This window comes from Lathyrus oleraceus, chromosome 2, assembly GCF_024323335.1.
Source record: "Lathyrus oleraceus cultivar Zhongwan6 chromosome 2, CAAS_Psat_ZW6_1.0, whole genome shotgun sequence".
Lineage (NCBI taxonomy): Eukaryota > Viridiplantae > Streptophyta > Magnoliopsida > Fabales > Fabaceae > Lathyrus > Lathyrus oleraceus.
The window spans coordinates 259440263-259458422 of record NC_066580.1 but is presented as its reverse complement, the minus strand read 5'-3'; positions in this window follow the sequence as shown (position 1 = coordinate 259458422).

Here is an 18160-nt window from a genome sequence, read left to right as displayed (position 1 = left end):
AATTGAGGTGGCAAATCAGATGGCCAAGAGTGCGGATTCCACATGGTCACTAGTCAAACGCATTTCAGGCATGGTAATCAGTTTGGACGCTGAGATTTAAACATTTCAAATGGATCAGATGACCTGGATTGATCCAGCACACCATCAGAACTGGTCCAACCAAAACCTTGATCCGGTCATCTTCTCCGGTGAGGACCACCGGACTGGTCCAACCAAAACCTTATGAAAAATGAAAAGTGAATACACTAATTTAAAGGAAAAATGCTCAGGAGCACGAATCTAGCCTCAATTTTCTCCAATTCCAAGTATATAAAATGATACATGGATTTGAATTTGGAGAATCATGAACTGAGTTGCTTCGATTTGACATCAAACCAACTCAACCTTCATGCCTACATTGATAGGCCTTCAGGCAACCAAAAATCACAAAGAATGATGAAGAATTGAGAAAGAATCGAAGAGATGAAGTTTATGAAAAATCACCTTCGAGTTGATCCAATTCCACTTGATCTTGATCTGGATTTGATTGCTTTCTCTTCCTCTTTCTTGCGGAAGCCAATTGAGATGAAAAGGGAAGTGAATTTTTGGAGTTTGAACTTCCAAACAGAAAATGGAGTTCAAGCTCGATTTCAAGAGAAATCTTCAGAAGTTGTATGGCAGTGGAGGTTTGAATCAGTCTAGCAAAGCTTGTGCAAGGTCTTAATGTTGATTCTGAAGCCTTGAGCTTGTTTAAATAGGCAATGCATTTGAATTTTGCACCACTTGAATTTTGGCCAAATTTGGAAACCTTCTTGCATGGGTGCATGGGAAATGGTTTGAGCCTAAGGAATGATGTAATCCACTTCCAATTCGTGTCCAATGTGTACTGAATTCATCATATGGAAGCATGCAAAGAAGAATGATCATTTGAGCTCAAAACATGCCAAAACACTTCCCATAATGGAGCCATGCGCATGTCCCACAATTTTGATCCAAATGAGATGATCTTGGACTTTTTGGAAAGGGGAGATCAAGGGGAATAACTTTCATGTTGAACACCTTTTCATTTGAAGCTTGGATCATGATATATTTTGAGGTTGAAGTTTGGGAAATCAAACATATTTGAAAATTTTCTAAGTCCCAAGTCAAATGTTCACTTCTTCCTCCTTGAATAACTTTTTCTATGGACTTCAAATGAGAAATATTTATTCATCAAAGTTGTATCTCTTTCAAACCTCTTCAATTCGGTAACATATTTGACCTCATTTGGATTTTGCATGAAGGAGTTATGCATTTTAGAAGTTGAGGAAAATCACTTGTTCAATTGTATTGGCCCAAAATGACCTATAATGTTTCCTCTTGGCACATGCATTTGCAAGTTGAATTTGAGATTCCTACAAACATACAAGTTGAATTATACATCTTGAATTTGATCATTAAATTTTAATGGCTTTAATCTCATAAGAATTGAGCAAGTTATGGCAATAATTGTAAGATATAGGTTCTAAGGAACCCCACTTTTGACCAGTTGACTTTTTCTGGTCAACCACCATGAACCATCTTGCTAGCTTGACATTCTTTTGATTTTTGGGACTCATGGAGAATCATATATGGGTAAGATGATGAAATATGAAGTATCCCTTGAAATATTTGATCAATTCTTAAAGAAACTTGTTGAAGAAGTCACACAACATACCCAGATGAATTAGGATTTCCAAGGCAAACAAACTCCAAACTCTTGGTGATTTCTTGATCAAGATGACATGTGAAGACCATGGGGATCCATATATGATGCTTGGAGCTAATGTGAACCATTTCTTGATTGTTCTCCTTGCATTGAGGGTCTCAAACCCTAGATATGAGCTTGATAGAGCATAGGTGAGCATACATACCACCTACAAAAGCAATAAATTATACATTGACATATTTTGGTATTTTGGTTAGTAAACAAAGAAAAATAATGTATGTTACAATCAAATGTGCTTGGTGATCTCTCTCACTACAAACCCAATGAATGAGGGGTAAGGAGGATACCAAGGTGTGATCCCAATGCCAATGCATATGATGAGATAGCATGAGGGATCTTATGGTCAAAATTGGGTTCTTACACTATCAAACTAGATTACTACCCACTCATGGGTCTTGAACACTGGCACAATCACATCGACATCATCTATATCCCTAGACTGTTGAATTTGGATTACATTCTCATCCATCAACTTCTGGATATCTCTCTTGACAATCATACACCCATGGGGGTTCACACGATAGATTGCACAACCATCATGGTCATGCTCACAACCACTGATCAAACACAAGTTCTATGCATCTCCACCAATGATCTACAGATACGTCGTACATGAAAAACTCGGAAATTCCCTGGACAATCATCCACCATGTTGATAGTAGCATTACCATGAGAAGGCAATGGATTGGCTTTCACATTAGGTGCACGATCCTCAAAGGACACCATCTCACTTTTCACAAGCTTTTGTACTTCTTATTTTAACGGGTAGAAATTCTCAATGTCGTGGCTAAGGGCTCCCTGATGAAAGGCACAATGGAGTTCAGGTTTGAACCACCATGGAAATGGCTCAGGAATTTGAGGTGGATTTCTGGGTTGAAGTAGGTTCATGAGAACCAAGGATGGATATAATTCTGCGTAAGACATAGGAATAGGGTCAAAAGAGACCTTCTTCCTCTCGAAATTTTGTTCTTGATTATTATTGTTGTTGTAGTTAGCCTTTGTTGCGGTTGTTGTTGTTGAATCAGAACAAATTGATTTTTGTAATTGTTGGAAAACATGGGAATCACTGAAGAAAATTTATGTTGATGTTGACACGGTTGAGAAATCCTTCTAACATGAGGCCTTCTCTGCCTCCCCAAAGATACTGAATTGATTTCCCCCTCCTTTCTCTTGGAGAAACTACCACCGTATTTCTTACTAGACGACGCTTCTTCCTTAGACAGTTGTCCTTCACGGACTCCTTCTTCTAACCTCATCCCCATATTTACCATTTCGGTAAAGTCACTGGGGGTATTGGCAATCATACGTTCATAGTAAAACGAACTCAAAGTCTTCAGAAAAATATTCGTCATCTCTTTCTCATCCAAGGGAGGATTAATCCAGACTGCAAGTTCCCTCCACCTTTGGGCATACTCTTTAAACGTCTCTTTATATTTCTGAGACATAGACCTCAATTTGTCTCTATTGGGCTCCATATCAACATTGTACTTGTATTTCTTAACAAAGGCCTCTCCTAAGTCGTTGAAAGAACGAACACTTGCTCTGTCCAACCCTATATACCATCTTAGAGCAACACCAGTCAAATTGTCTTGAAAGTAGTGAATCAGCAAGTGATCATTATCAGTTTGAGTTGACATCTTCCTGGCGTACATAACAAGGTGGCTTAGTGGAAAAGTATTTCCCTTATACTTTTCAAAGTCGGGGACTTTGAACTTCATAGGGATCTTCACATTCAACACTAGGCAGAGTTCAACGTCATTCTTACCAAACAGGTCCTTTCCTCTCAATGTTTTCAACTCCTTTCGAAGCTCGAGGAACTGATCCTTCATTTCATCCATCTTCTCATATACGTCTGGGCCCTGAAATGGATCAGAATTGTAGATGGTGTCCTTAACACGCGGCAAAGTATTAACAACTGGTGGTGGCATAGACATGATTGGGCTAGATGCCAACATATAGACAAAGGTAGGTGCAAACCCTTCAGGAACAAAGTTTAGCGGCATTCCCCACGGGAATCCAGCAGGCATGGATGGACCAGATTGGCTAGCAGTGACGATAACGGTTGAAGTAGCTACCTTAGAAATGACAGTCCTCTGGGGAGGAGTTGTAGGAGTTGTTGAAGGCTGATTCTGCGCCGCAAGAACAGACTCCATCATGGAAATCAACCGTGAAATCTCATCCTTTAACTCTTTATTCTCTTGTTCCAAATTTTCCATGATCTTGGGTTGATTGGCGCGAATGTTGTATCGGTGAGTCAGCTTGCCTGAAGCATAGAAGAATAACCGATAAGACATCTGGCAGAAGAAAACCTGTTATGCAAATGATGCATGAGCTGCAATGTTTTTGTTTGTTTTTAATTCCAGGAACACATGAAGTTCTATTTGCAAATATATTCAAATAATAATAGTAAAGACAATTTGATTGACCATAAAATCTATTTTTATTCATAAAATTTGGAAGGATTACCATGTGTACAATTTCGGAAACCAAAAGTACAAATACAAGAGAAAAGGAAACTGGCCGTCCTAAGGATCCCCTAGTAACAGTGTCAGATGATCTGGCTGCGGGCGCGTACTTCCTTCAGATGCGTCAAATCTCAGACTCAAAAGATGTCTTCATCTGAGCCTTCTCAAGGACACGCTGATCAACAATCTCCTTCCATGAACAGGAAGGCTGAGGCATACTAGATGAAGATAGACCCTCTGTCTCTCTCTTTCTCTTCACTACTCGGTCTTCAAGAAGTTAAATAAGTGTGTCTTTGTCTTTTGACTCAAGCTGCAACTCCTCATGCTTTCAGTTCAAAGCATGGAACCGATTTTCGCACATGTCCTTCTCTTACTTCATCTTGGAGACTTCGTCCTCCAACTCCTCTATATCTTGGTTAGGGAGACTTGATGGCTCAGCCACAACCAAAGACATAGGTCTCTCACAAGCATACGGTATCTTCAACTCCAAAGCTCTTTTCTTCAGCCAAGTAGTGTAAGCTTCCAAAGATATACAGTTGCGCGTACCATGCTCGAATCTTCCTTTCCTATGCATATTATACCAAGCATGTACCATCTTCTGCTTCAAATGTTGAGGATCTTTACTCTCTTGATAGAAAAGACCTTGTAACTGAGTGTTATTAGGTTTGTCTCTCAAGGGGAACCCAAGATGACGATGAGCTAAAGCAGGGTTGCAATTGATTCCTCCTTGTGTACCAATGAGGGGAACATTAGAGAATTCACCACAACTATCAATAATGTCCACACTCCTCAATGCAGAATCATAACAAACAACATCATCATTAGTGAGAGCCATAAGTCTCTGGGACCACCGTAGACATTGTTTGTTCTCCACAAAAGTGGGCATCTGAGGAAAGTGTGAAAGAAACCACTTGCACAGAAGAGGAACACAATGCACAATAGTCCCACCACCTTTAGAATTCCTCAAATGCAAAGAGAAATACATGTCACCCAACAGAGTAGGAACTGGATTCCCAATCAAGAAGATTCTAATGGCATTAACATCAACAAAATCATCAACGTTAGGGTACAAATCCAAACCATAAATGATAAACACAAAGATGGCTTCAAAAGCATCGACATTACCGGCTTGAGAAAAGACAGTAGATTTTCCAATGAGGAATTCAGAAGTCAACCCAAAAATACCTCCTTTCTTCACCCAATGAGTCTCAATCTCAGTCTTCTTCAGATGAAGAGCTTCAACTATGATATGAGATCTGGGAATCTCCTCCAATCCACTAAAAGGCGCTTTGTCAGAAACAGGTATTCCCAAGTGATGGGCATACTCCTCTAACGTAGGCACAAGCTGATAATCTGGAAAAGTGAAGCAACGGTAGAGAGGGTCGTAGAACTGAACCAAAACACTCAAGATTCATTCAACCACATCAGCAGGTAATATAGATAAAAGCTTCTCATAACGTTGCTTGAAGTCCAAGGGATCTAATACAAAAGATGATAACTTCCTTAGCTCTTTCAAATCAGGACATCTGAAACTGTAGTTCTAGGTGTTCCTTCGTCCACAATCCATGGTCTGAAAATATTTTCAAATGAGACCTTAGTTCCTTGAAATTTATTTTTTCTATGATGAATGTTATGATGCACATGAATGCATGAATGCAACAATCACATATAAGGGATCACACACAAGGCGAAACAAACAAAGGTCAAGGGATGGATCAAGTCATATTCAAGATCAATCATCCATTTTGGTGGATTGTGATTTTCACCTTATCAACACCCGAGTTCCATTGATATTAGTAAGACTTGATCGGATCAACCAAGTATCAAAGGGTTTTTTGTGAATCACGAGCATGGAGTCAAGTTAAGAACCATCTCAAAGGAGTGTACTAAGGATAAGAACCTGTAGATCATGTTCTAAAAAGTTCCCAGAGTCTTAATTCCATCTATCAGATATTATAGGTTAGGATGACTGACTCATCAACCCATAATATTCTCAAGAGAAACTCGTCCGAGTGTAGTATCGCGTAACAACTGTTATCAGGTCTACACCTAAACAATCTCTGTACTACGTCCTAAATAGGCCAAGTTGGGTTAAATGTTCTACGGTTCTCAGCTTCTCGGACCCCAAATCAGAGAAAGTAATGTCTAACAACAAATAACTTGTGTGACATCAATAACTCCAAAAGGGTCTCCACTGAGTAGATGGGTCTCAAGCCAACTTGTTAAGGACTACTCTACACAAGTTGAACATGACTATACCATCCTCATATCTTAATTGCACTCAACTACGGGTTAAAACTTATCTCATCACTCAAAAATCACCAAACACAACAGACATATTATATTATACAAAAAAATATACAAACATCAAATATACAACTATATACACATAAAAAAGTAGGCTAAACCCACTGAAGACTACTCTCCAGCCGAGTCGCCACTTAATTTCTGTAGAGGTAAATTCATGACCATCAAGCTATGGATAAACTTGACGTCAATAAAACCAGAGTCACCACCGTGCTTTTATTGTTCCCGGAGGAAAAGGGAAAAGTACGAACAAAACCCAGAGATAAGAAGTTTTCAAATCAAAACTAATAAATGCCAGAGTTACAGGTAAGGGGGTTGGTTACACAGAGGGAATGTGTTAACATTCAAAGTGTCCTAGGTATTTCTAGGGAGCCCTTTTTTATGTGTATATGTGTTTTTGGTATAAAAATGTTCTAGATAAATAGAGTGTGGGGATGACAAAAGAATTCATTGATTATATTTTTGTGTTTGACAAGACCTTCGGACTTGTGCTTACGTACCAACATAAAAATGAGGGATCAAAACCTCGTAGTTCGTGGTATCAACTTCAAAATGGGTGAGTTACTTTTAATCAAAAGTTTTAAAAAAGGTGGAACAAAGGGGCCAAAAGTTTGAATGAGGTTGTTAGTTCTTTTTGTCTTTTGAAATTTTAAGTCAATATGATTAGATTTATTTACAAGTTTGATTTTAAGAAAAGGAGTTTAAAAATGCAATGGCATAAGACCAAAGTTTCTATTTGAAATAGGTCTAAGTTTGAAATCACAAGAAAAGAAGGTTTTTGAAAAGGGGGAGATTTTGAAATTTAAGAAGTGGGAGGAGATGAAGAGACTTATCCTAAGCATAAAATTAAAAGTCTAGACTTGAAAAGATCTGACCAATGGGATGCAATCCAACAGACAAGAATATCATATAGAAAACCCATTTTCCCTTTGGACCTTGATTCAAGCAATTATCAACAAACAATCAGAAAAATCAGACATCATAAAGATCAAGGCATCAAATAAAGATGGCCACGTTCAAGCAAGCAAATCCCATAGCTAGCAGTCTTCTTTGTCTTCTCTTGTATCAGATGGACTACTCCTTGATTAACTCAGAATAATGCATCAGAATCAAAATAACAATTGGCATCAAGACCATGTGGCAGATGAATTCTAGTGGATCCTAATACTTGCATCAGACGAAGGCTCATATCACAATCACTTAGTCTCCGAAATGTTGGCATTGGCCAAATCCATTTGCATATGGAATATTGCCTAATCCTAAGTCCATAAGTTAAGATCAAACCCAACAGTTCACACAAACATTTTTTAGGGTTTTTGTTGTTTATTAAGTATTTTAAGGTCATAAGACCACAAGCACAATCAAAATACACAAGCAAATAATCACAATATATGGCTGAAATTAGCAAAGTGAAAATGGCATAAACATAAATAAGCAAAGTGACAATGAATGGTAAATGACTTGAAATTAAATTGCATAAAAATAAATGACTTGAAAGTAAAGCAATATTAATAAAGAATTAGTCAAATGTTAGTCAAAGTTAGTTAGATGTTAGTGGTGTCATGCTTTTCAATTGATTAAGTCATTCTTTGGAGAACACTCAACCATCTATTCACAAGCATGAATCCTAGAACCAAGACATCTTCCAAAGGAAGGAAAAAAGGCCAAGTTCCCACACAATACCATGAAAGATGGGAGACTTACAATCTCACTTACTAGAATTATATGCCTTTAGGGTCAAAATTTAGCTCTATAATAAGCAATCGTAATTGGACTTATGTAGAAGTTGCAACTATCTGAGGCCGGGCAATAAAAATTTAGGTGCGAATGCATGTTAGAGATTTGATATAATGAACCAAACTCCTAAACCGTACCACACACTAAAAGATAAGATAAAAAGGACGGGCATATCTCATCCATACTTGTATTGGTTCATCTAACACAAGGTTATTGATGAACCACTTAGCCTTAGGATCTTGAGATTTCATTGGTTAATGAGAGGGATGGGAGAGAATGGGATGAAGATGAAGAGGGAGGGGAGATGAGAGAAACAAAAATTGATCATGGGAGGAATTTTATCAAATTAAAATCACTTTAATTCATTTTGGAAGATGAAATGTACAGTTCACCAATCCCCTAAATACAATGATTTTAATCCAATAAAAGTCAAATCAAACATGACCAAGGCCCAAACAAATAGTCAAACATCTCAAGACTATAAAAATGGCTAAACATAATTTTTACACAATTTATCAATTAAAAAATCAAATTAAAATGCATTAAAATTCAATTTAATTTGGTCAAAACCTAAAACCTCTTCAAAACACCTAAAACCTTTTAAAAAGTCAGAAGTATTTTCAAACAATTAAAAATATGCACAAAAATAATTAATTCATGAAAAATATCAAAATTAATCCAAAAAATAATTTTAATTCAGAAAATGAAAGAAGAAAATATTTAAAGATTTTTGGTGAAAGTCCCATATTTTTTGGATTAAAAATGAAATTATTCTGCATTAAACAAAATAAATGGATTAAACATAAAATCAGAAAATACAAAAAAACAAGGGCCATCAGATCTCCCTCATTAATTGAGGTTGTAGATCTGATGGCCACACGCGCGTGTTCCGTGGTGGACCTTGGTCAAACAGATGTACGTGTGGTAATCAAATGGAACGATCCAGATTATAACATTTCAACTTGATCAGATGGCCAGGAAGCGTGACAACACACCACCGGAGCTAGGGCTCCGGTCATCTTCTCTGGTGACCTTCACCGGACTGGTGCAACTTCAATTCAATGGAAAATGACAAAAAAGGACGTTATTTTAAAGAGAAAATACTCAGGATCACGAATCTGACCTTAATTTTCTCCAATTCCAAGTATATAGAAAGATACGGGGATTTGAATTTTGAGGATCATGAACTGAGTTGCTTCAATTTGACCTCAAAGCAACTCAATGTTGTTGCCTACATTGGTAGAACTTCAGCTAACCAAAAATCACAAAAAATGGTGAAGATTTGAGAGTGAATCTAAGAGATAAAATTTCTGAAAAATCACCTTCGAGCTGCTTCAAATTCAATTGATCTTGATCTGGATTTGCTTGCTTTCTCTTCCTATTGCTTGCAGAAACCAATTGAGATGAAGAAGGCAATGCATTCTTGGAGTTTGAACTTCCAAACAGAAGATGAAGTTCAAGCTCGATTTCAAATGAAACCTTCAAGAATTCTATGAAATGGAGGGTTTGGATTGCTCTAGCAAAGCTTGGGAAAGGTGTTGATGAAGTTCTGATCACACTGCTTCTCTATGTGTAGCCAATGCATATGATTTTCACACACTTTCATTTGAATGTTCAAGATTGAGTTGCTATGAGGTCAAATCGAAGCAACTCACTTGACACACATAAAAATTCAACTCCTCATATCTTTCTATATATTTGGAGTTAGTTAAAATTGAGGTTAGACTCGTGCTCTACGCCATTTTCTCTTTCAGATCATGTCCTCCTTTTTTATTTTAGTCATGGTGATGATTGAACTAGTCTGGCGAGGTTCGCCTGAGAAGGTGACCGACCTTTTGCTCCAGCAGCAAGGTGGCAAGGTTCAGAACCATTGATCCTTTTCAAAATGTTTTATTCACAGGCGTTGACTAATTTCCATCATGGAACGCGCGTTTGACTAAGTTTTGATTACCACTTGTGTAGCGTGCTGACTAAGTTCAGTCATGGAACGCGCGTTTGTGTCCACTTGATCTGCCACCTCAATTAATGCGGGAGATCAAGTGGTCCACGTTTTTTTGTATTTTCCGATTTTCATTTTATTCCTTTGATTTTTATTCATTCATATTAATTTTAATATTGATCCAAAAAATATGAGAGTTTCACAATTTTTTTGTAAATAAAATCCTCTTTCATATTTTGAATTAAAATAGTTTTTTGGATCATTATTAATATTTTTCATGATTTAATTGATTTTGTGATTATTTTTAATTGTTTAAAAATACTTTTAAGTTTCTGAAATTTTTTCTCCAAGGTCCTTTGACCTTGTTTGACCTATGATTAATCTCATGGCCATTTCTTTGGTGTTTTGATGAGGTTTTAGGAAATTGACCAACCATACTTAATTTAATGCATTATTTTTAGTATTTTTAAATTGAATAAATGCCAAATAATTGTGTTGAGCCATTTTGATTGGTTTTGTAAGTTTGACTTATGTTGTTGGGCCTTGGTCAAGGTTGATTTTACTTTGTTAGATTAAGATCATTGGATTTAGGGGACTGATGGAATGTACATTCCATCTCCCAAAATGAATGAATGATCTTAATTTGGTAAAAGTCCTCCTTTGTCCAATTTGAGTTTGATTTATCTCCCCTCCCTCTTCATCTCATTCCCCTTCTTTATGCATTCATATCATGAACCTATGATATCTCTACATCCTAAGGTTAGTTGATTGCAAAATCAACATACGTATGGATGAGATTAGGCCATCACTTTTGCATATTCTTTTTTGTGTGTGGTATGTTTCATGAGCATAGTCCATTATACTATGTCTCTAACATGCATTAACACCAAAATTCTATCGCCCGACCTCAAATAGTTATGACTTCTACATAAGTCCAATTACGATTGCTTAACATAACGCTAAATTTTGACACAAAAGGCATAGCATTCTAGTTAGTGAGATTGTAAGTCTCCCCTCTTTCATGGTATTGTGTGGAAACTTGGCCTTTTTTACTTCCTTTGGAAGATGTCTTGGTTCAAGGATCCATGTTTATGATAAGTGGGTTGAGTGTTCTCCAAAGAATGACTTAAAACAAAAGCAAAGCAAAAGAAATACTAACTTCTAACTCATTAACAACTAACATTTAATTTCAAGTAATTTACTTTAATGCACTTTATCTTTAAGTCTTATTCATTTGTCATTATTCATACCATTCCAATTGTTTATGTTAATGTCATTTTCACTTTGTCCACTTGGACTATATTTGTGTGATATATTTTGTTTGTGTGTATTGTGTTTGATTGTGTGGTCTTTGACCATTAATGTACATAATAAGAACAAAAACCCTAAAAAATATCTTATGTGGACTGTTGGTTTGATCTGAGACTATTGGAGTTAGAATTTAGGCAACACTCCCTATGCAAAGGACATGGCCAATGCCAACTTTCATGTAACCAAGTGTTTGTAATTTGAAACTTCATCTGATACATCATTGAAGATCCTTTTGAGTTCATCTGCAACATGATCATTGTGGAATTCATCTACTACATGAACGAATTTGAAGAAGATCATGGAGTTGCTAAGTTTGGATGTGGCTATCTTTATTTGATGCATTTCTATTCAAGTTGATATATTGTGCATTATTTGTTGCTAGATTCTAATGTCCAAGGGAATTTGGGTTTCTATATGACACTCTTGTCTATTGGATTGCAACCCATCGGTTAGATCTTTTCAACTCTTAACTTTTAAATTTTTGCTTAGGATTAGTCTCTTCATCTCCTCCTCACTTCTTTAATTTCAAAATCTCTCCCTCCTTTCAAAAATATTCTTTGCTTTTGTTTGTAGATTTTCAAACTTTGACACTTTTACAAACTAGAAACTTTGGCCTTAAGCCATTGCATATTCAAACTTCTTTTCCTAATCAAACTTGTAAATATACTTAACTATACTTGACTTAACATTTTCATAAATCGAAAAAGTATTAACTCATTCAAACCATTTTTTAGGCCTTTGTGTCTTTCAAACATAATTTTTGTTAAAAAGCAATGCACCCCACTTTGAAATTTATACCATGAACTACGAGGTTTTGATCCCTCATTTTTATGTTGGTACGTAGGCATAAGTCTGAAGATCTTGTCAAACAAAAAAATATAATTAATGAATTCTTTTCTCACCCCCCATTCTATTTGCTTGCTAACATAAATTTGTACAAAAATACATATGCACACAAGAAAGGGCTCCCTATGAGTACCTAGGACACTTTGGGTGCTAACACCTTCCCTTTGTGTAACCAACCCCCTTACCTGTAATCTCTGGCATTTTATTAGTTTTTATTTGAAAACTTATTATTCTTGGATTTTGTTTGTACTTTTTCCCTTTTCCCTTGGAAACAATAAAAGCGCAGTGGCGACTCTTGTTATTTGATGTCTAGCTTATCCATAGCTTGATGATCATGAATTTACCTCTACAGAAATTAAGTGGCGACTCTGCTGGGGAGTAGTCTCCAGTGGGTTTAGCCTACTTTTTTGTGTGTATATAATTGTATAATTTATGTATGTATATTTGTTTGTATGATATAATCTGCTTGTTGTGCTTGGTGATCTCTGAGTGGTGAGATACGTTCTAACCCGAACTTGAGTGCAATTAAGATAGAAGGATGGTATAGTCATGTTCGACTTGTGTGGAGTAGTCCTTAATAAGTTGGCTTGAGATCCATCTGCTCAGTGGAGACCCTTTTGGATTTGGAAATGTCACACAAGTATTTGTGGTTAGGCATTACTATCTCTAACTTGGGGTCCGAGAAGCTGAGGACCGTAGAACATTTAACCCCTCTTGGCCTATTTAGGACGTAGTGCGGAGACTGTTCAAGTGTAGACTTGATAACATTTGTTACACGATACTACACTCAGACGAGTTTCTCTTGAGAATATTATGGGTTGATGAGTCAGTCATCCTAACCTGTAATATCCGATAGATGGAATTAAGACTCTGGGAACTTTTTAGAACATGATCTACATGTTGTTATCCTTAGTTCACTCCCTTGAGATGGTTCTTACCCAGATTCCATGATCGTGACTTACAACAAACCCTTGATTCTTGGTTGATCCAATCAAGTCTTGTCAATATCACTAGAACTTGGATGTTGGTAAGGTGTAAACCATAATCCACCAAAATGGATGATTGATCTTGACAATGACTTGATTCATCCTTTGACCTTTATTTGTTTGCCTTGTGTGTGATCCCTTATTTGTGATTGTTGCATTCATGTATTCATGCGCATCATAACATTCATCATACAAAATTTCAAGGAACTGAGGTGTTATTTTCAAATGTTTTCAGATCATGGATTATGGACGAAGGAACACTAAGAAGTATAGTTTCAGATGTCCCGACTTGAAAGAGTTAAGGAAGCTAGCATATTTTATATTAGATCCCTTGGACTTCAAACAACGTCATGGGAAGCTTCTGTCTATCTTGTCTACTGATGTAGTGGAAGGACTTTTGAGTGTGTTAGTGCAGTTCTATGATCCTCTCTACCGTTGTTTCACTTTTCCTGATTATCAGCTTGTCCCTATGTTGGGGAGTATGCCCATCTCTTGGGGATACCTGTTTATAGAAAAGTGTCGTTTAGTGGATTGGAAGAGATTCCCATATCTCATCTTATAGTTGAATCTCTTCACTTGAAGAAGTCTGAGATAGAGTCTCATTGGGTGAAGAAAGGAGGATTATTTGGGTTGCCATTTGATTTCCTCATCAAGGAAGCTAATGCTTTTGCTCATGCCGATAGTATGGTTGCTTTTGGAGCTATCTTTGTGTTTCTCATCTATGGATTAGCTTTGTTCCCTAACATTGCCGGTTTTGTTGATGTTAACGCCATTAGAATTTTCTTGATTGGAAATCCTGTGCCTACTTTGTTTGGTGATATGTACTTATCTTTTCATCTAAGGAATTCTAAGGGTGGTGGAACTATTGTTTGTTGCATTCCTCTATTGTACAAGTGGTTTATTTCTCACTTGCCTCAGACACCTACTTTTGTGGAGAACAAACAATATCTACGGTGGTCTCAGAGACTTATGTCTCTCACTAATGATGATATAGTTTGGTATGATCCTTCTTTGAGCCGTTTGGAGATTATTGATTGTTGTGGTGAATTCTCTAATGTGCCTCTCATTGGTACACAGAGAGGAATTAACTACAACCCTGCTTTGGCTCGTCGTCAACTTGGGTTCCCCTTGAGAGACAAACCTAATAACACTTTGTTAGAAGGTCTTTTCTATCAAGAGGGTAAAGGTCCCCAACATTTGAAGCAGAAGATTGTGCATGCTTGGCATAATGTGCATAGGAAAGGAAGATCCAAACTTGGTCTGTGTGATTGTGTAGCTTTGAAAGCTTACACTCTTTGGGTGAAGAAGAGAGCTATGGAATTGAAGATTCCTTATGCTTGTGAAAGACCTATGTCTGTGGATGTGGCTGAGCCATTAATCTCCCTAACCAAGATGTAGAGGAGTTGGAGAACGCACTCACCAAGATGAAGCAAGAGAAGGATATGTGGGAAGAGAGGTTACATTCTTTGAGAAAAAAACATGAGGAGTTGCAGCTTGAGTCTAAGGACAAAGATGCACTTATTGAGCTACTTGAAGACCGAGTGACAAAGAGACAGAGAGAGCTAGAGGTTTCATCTTCTAGCATGCCTCAGCCTTCCGTTGCTTGGAAGAAGATTGTTGATCAGCTTGTCCTCGAGAAGACTCAAATGAAGGCTTCTTTTGAGACCGAGATCCGACACATTCGAAGGAAGTACGTGCCTACAGCCATATCATTTGACGTTGTTAGGATGACTAGTCTCCTTTTCTCTTGTGTTTTTCATTTGGTTTCTGAAATTGTACTCATGGTAATCCTTCCAATTATATAAATAAAAGAGATTTTTATGATCATATATAGTAAATTCCTTGAAAATAAAAATAACCAAACATTGCATTTCATGCATCATTTGCATAAGCAGGTCTCTCTTTCGCCAGATGTCTCATTGGTGTTTCTTCTGTGCTTCAGCCAAGCTGACTCATCGGTACAATACTCGCGCCAATCACTACAGAATCTTGGAACATCTTGAGCAAGAGAATAGAGATTTGAAAGAGGAGATCGCCCACCTGACTGCCAAGATGGAGTCAGCTCTAGTTGCACAGAGCCAGTCTTCTCCAACGCCTGCAACTCCTCCTCCTTAGAGGACTGTTATTTCAGAGGTAGCTACCTCTACTATTCCTGCAACTACTGCTCATTTTGCACCTGCTATGCCTGCCGAATTCCCGTGGGGAATGCCTCCGAACTTCGTGCCTAAAGGCTTTGCGCCTACATTTGCTTCCATGCCAGCATCTAGCCCGGTCATGTCGGTGCCACCACCTGTCGTGCATACCTTACCTCGTGTGGAAGACACCATTTATCATTCCGAGCCGTTTGAGGGCCCGGATGTATATGAGAAAATGGATAAGATGAAAGATCAATTTCTTGAGCTGCGCAAGGAATTGAAAACTTTGAGAGGTAAGGATCTATTTGGGAAGAGTGCTGCTGAATTATGTCTAGTGCCGAATGTGAAGATTCCGGTGAAATTCAAAGTTCCTGACTTTGAAAAGTACAAAGGAAACACATGTCCGCTCAGTCATTTGGTGATGCATGCCCGCAAAATGTCTACCCAAACAAACAATGATCAGCTGTTGATCCACTACTTTCAAGACAGTCTGACCGTTGTTGCATTAAGATGGTATATGGGGTTGGATAGTGCGAACATCCGGACTTTCAACGATTTAGGTGAAGCATTTGTGAAGCAGTACAAGTACAATGTTTATATGACTCCCGATAGAGACCAGTTAAGGTCGTTGTCTCAGAAGGACAAGGAGACATTCATGGAGTACGCGTAGAGATAAAGGGAACTCGCTGCTCAGATCAACCCTCCTTTAGAGGAAAAAGGAGATGACCAAGATTTTCCTGAAGACCCTTAGCTCATTTTACTATGAGAAGATGATCGCCAGTGCCCCCAGTCATTTTACCGAAATGGTAAATGTGGGGATGAGGCAAGAAGAAGGTGTTCGAGAAGGACGGTTGTCTAAGGAGGAAGGATCGTCCAGCAAGAGATACGGCAACAGATTTGGTAAGAAGAAGGGTAATGAAACCAATACAATTTCCAGTGGCAGGCAGAGAAGGCCTCAGATCATAAGAAGTAAATCATCCCATCAACATCATCATCAAGTATCTTCAGTAATTCCTGTGTTTTCAGCCAATCAGTCAACACCAGTTCAACAACAACAACGTTAACAACAACAACCACATCAACATGCAAACACCTACAACAACAACAATACCAACAATCATCAACAATAGAATTTTAAGAGGAAGAAGGTCTCTTTCGACCCGATTCCTATGACATATGCAGAGCTTTACCCATCATTGGTTCTCAAGAACCTACTCCAACCGAGAAATCCTCTGCAAATTCCCGAACCACTTCCATGGTGGTACAAGCCAGAACTCAGATGTGCTTTTCATCAATGAGCACCCGGACATGACATTGAGAACTTCTATCCACTTAAGTATGAAGTTCAAAAGCTGGTTAAAAGTGGAATGATGTCCTTTGAGGATCGTGCACCCAATGTGAAAGCAAACCCACTGCCTGCCAATGGAAACTCCTCTCTTAATATGGTGGACGGTTGTCCAGGGGAGTTCAAAGTGTTTGATGCCCGCTTCATAAGAAGGTCCTTGGTGACGATGCATAAGGACATTTGCTTGGTGAGCGATTGTGAGTATGACCGTGATGGTTGTGCTATATGTAGTGTTAATTAAAGAGGTTGTGAGATTGTGAAAAGGGACATCCAACGGTTGATGGATGAAGGCATGATCTAAATTGTTCAATCCCGTCACATAGATGACGATGTCAATGTGATTGTTCCCGTGTTTAAGAATCCTGAGAGAGTGGTGATTCAGTATGATAGTAGCAACAACAATAGTATCAGCCAAAGATCTGTATCGCCGTTGGTTATCCGGTTGGCGGGACCAGTCCCGTACGCATCCGATAAGGATGTTCCTTATCAGTATAATGCAAATACGGTGAAGGATGGTCAAGAGGTTCCATTACCTACGACCAATTCTGTCGTGAGCATTGCTGATGTTACCAAGGTGATCCGCAGTGGTCGAGTGTTTGTGTCGGTGTTCCCAAAAGATGTAAAAGATGGTTCAGTTTGTAAGAAGGTAGAAATGTCAGGCGTAGATCCAGTTAGTGCTTCAAAGTTACAATATGGTGAATCCAGCAATTTGAAGACTAACGATGATGATGAGGTACTTCGGTTGATAAAGAAGAGTGAGTTTAATATAGTGGAGCGGTTGCTCCAAACCCCCTCGAAGATTTCAGTATTGTCTCTGTTAATGAATTCAGAAGCACACAGAGAATCACTGCAAAGAGTTCTTGAGCAAGCTTTCATGGAATATGATGTTACGGTGGATTAGTTTGATCATATTGTAGCTAACATCACTTCCTGTAATAATCTCAGTTTTTGTGATGAGGAACTCCCTGAGGAGGGTAGGAATCACAATCTGGCTTTGCATATCTTCATGATATGCAAAGATGACTCTTTACCCAATGTGCTAGTTGACACCGGATCTTTGTTAAATGTGCTTCCAAAGTTAACATTATCAAAGTTGTCATTATCAAGGAGCGCCTATGAGATATAGTGGTGTAATCGTCAAAGCTTTTGACGGTTCATGCAAAATAGTGATTGGTAAAGTGGACCTTCCGGTGAAGATAGGTCTGAGTGATTTTCAAATTACTTTTCAAGTAATGGATATCCACCCAACCTACAGTTGTCTGTTGGGACGGCCATGGATCCACGAGGCAGGAGTTGTTACCTCCACATTGCATCAGAAACTCAAATTTGTCAAGAACGGGAAATTAGTCATTGTTGGCGGGGA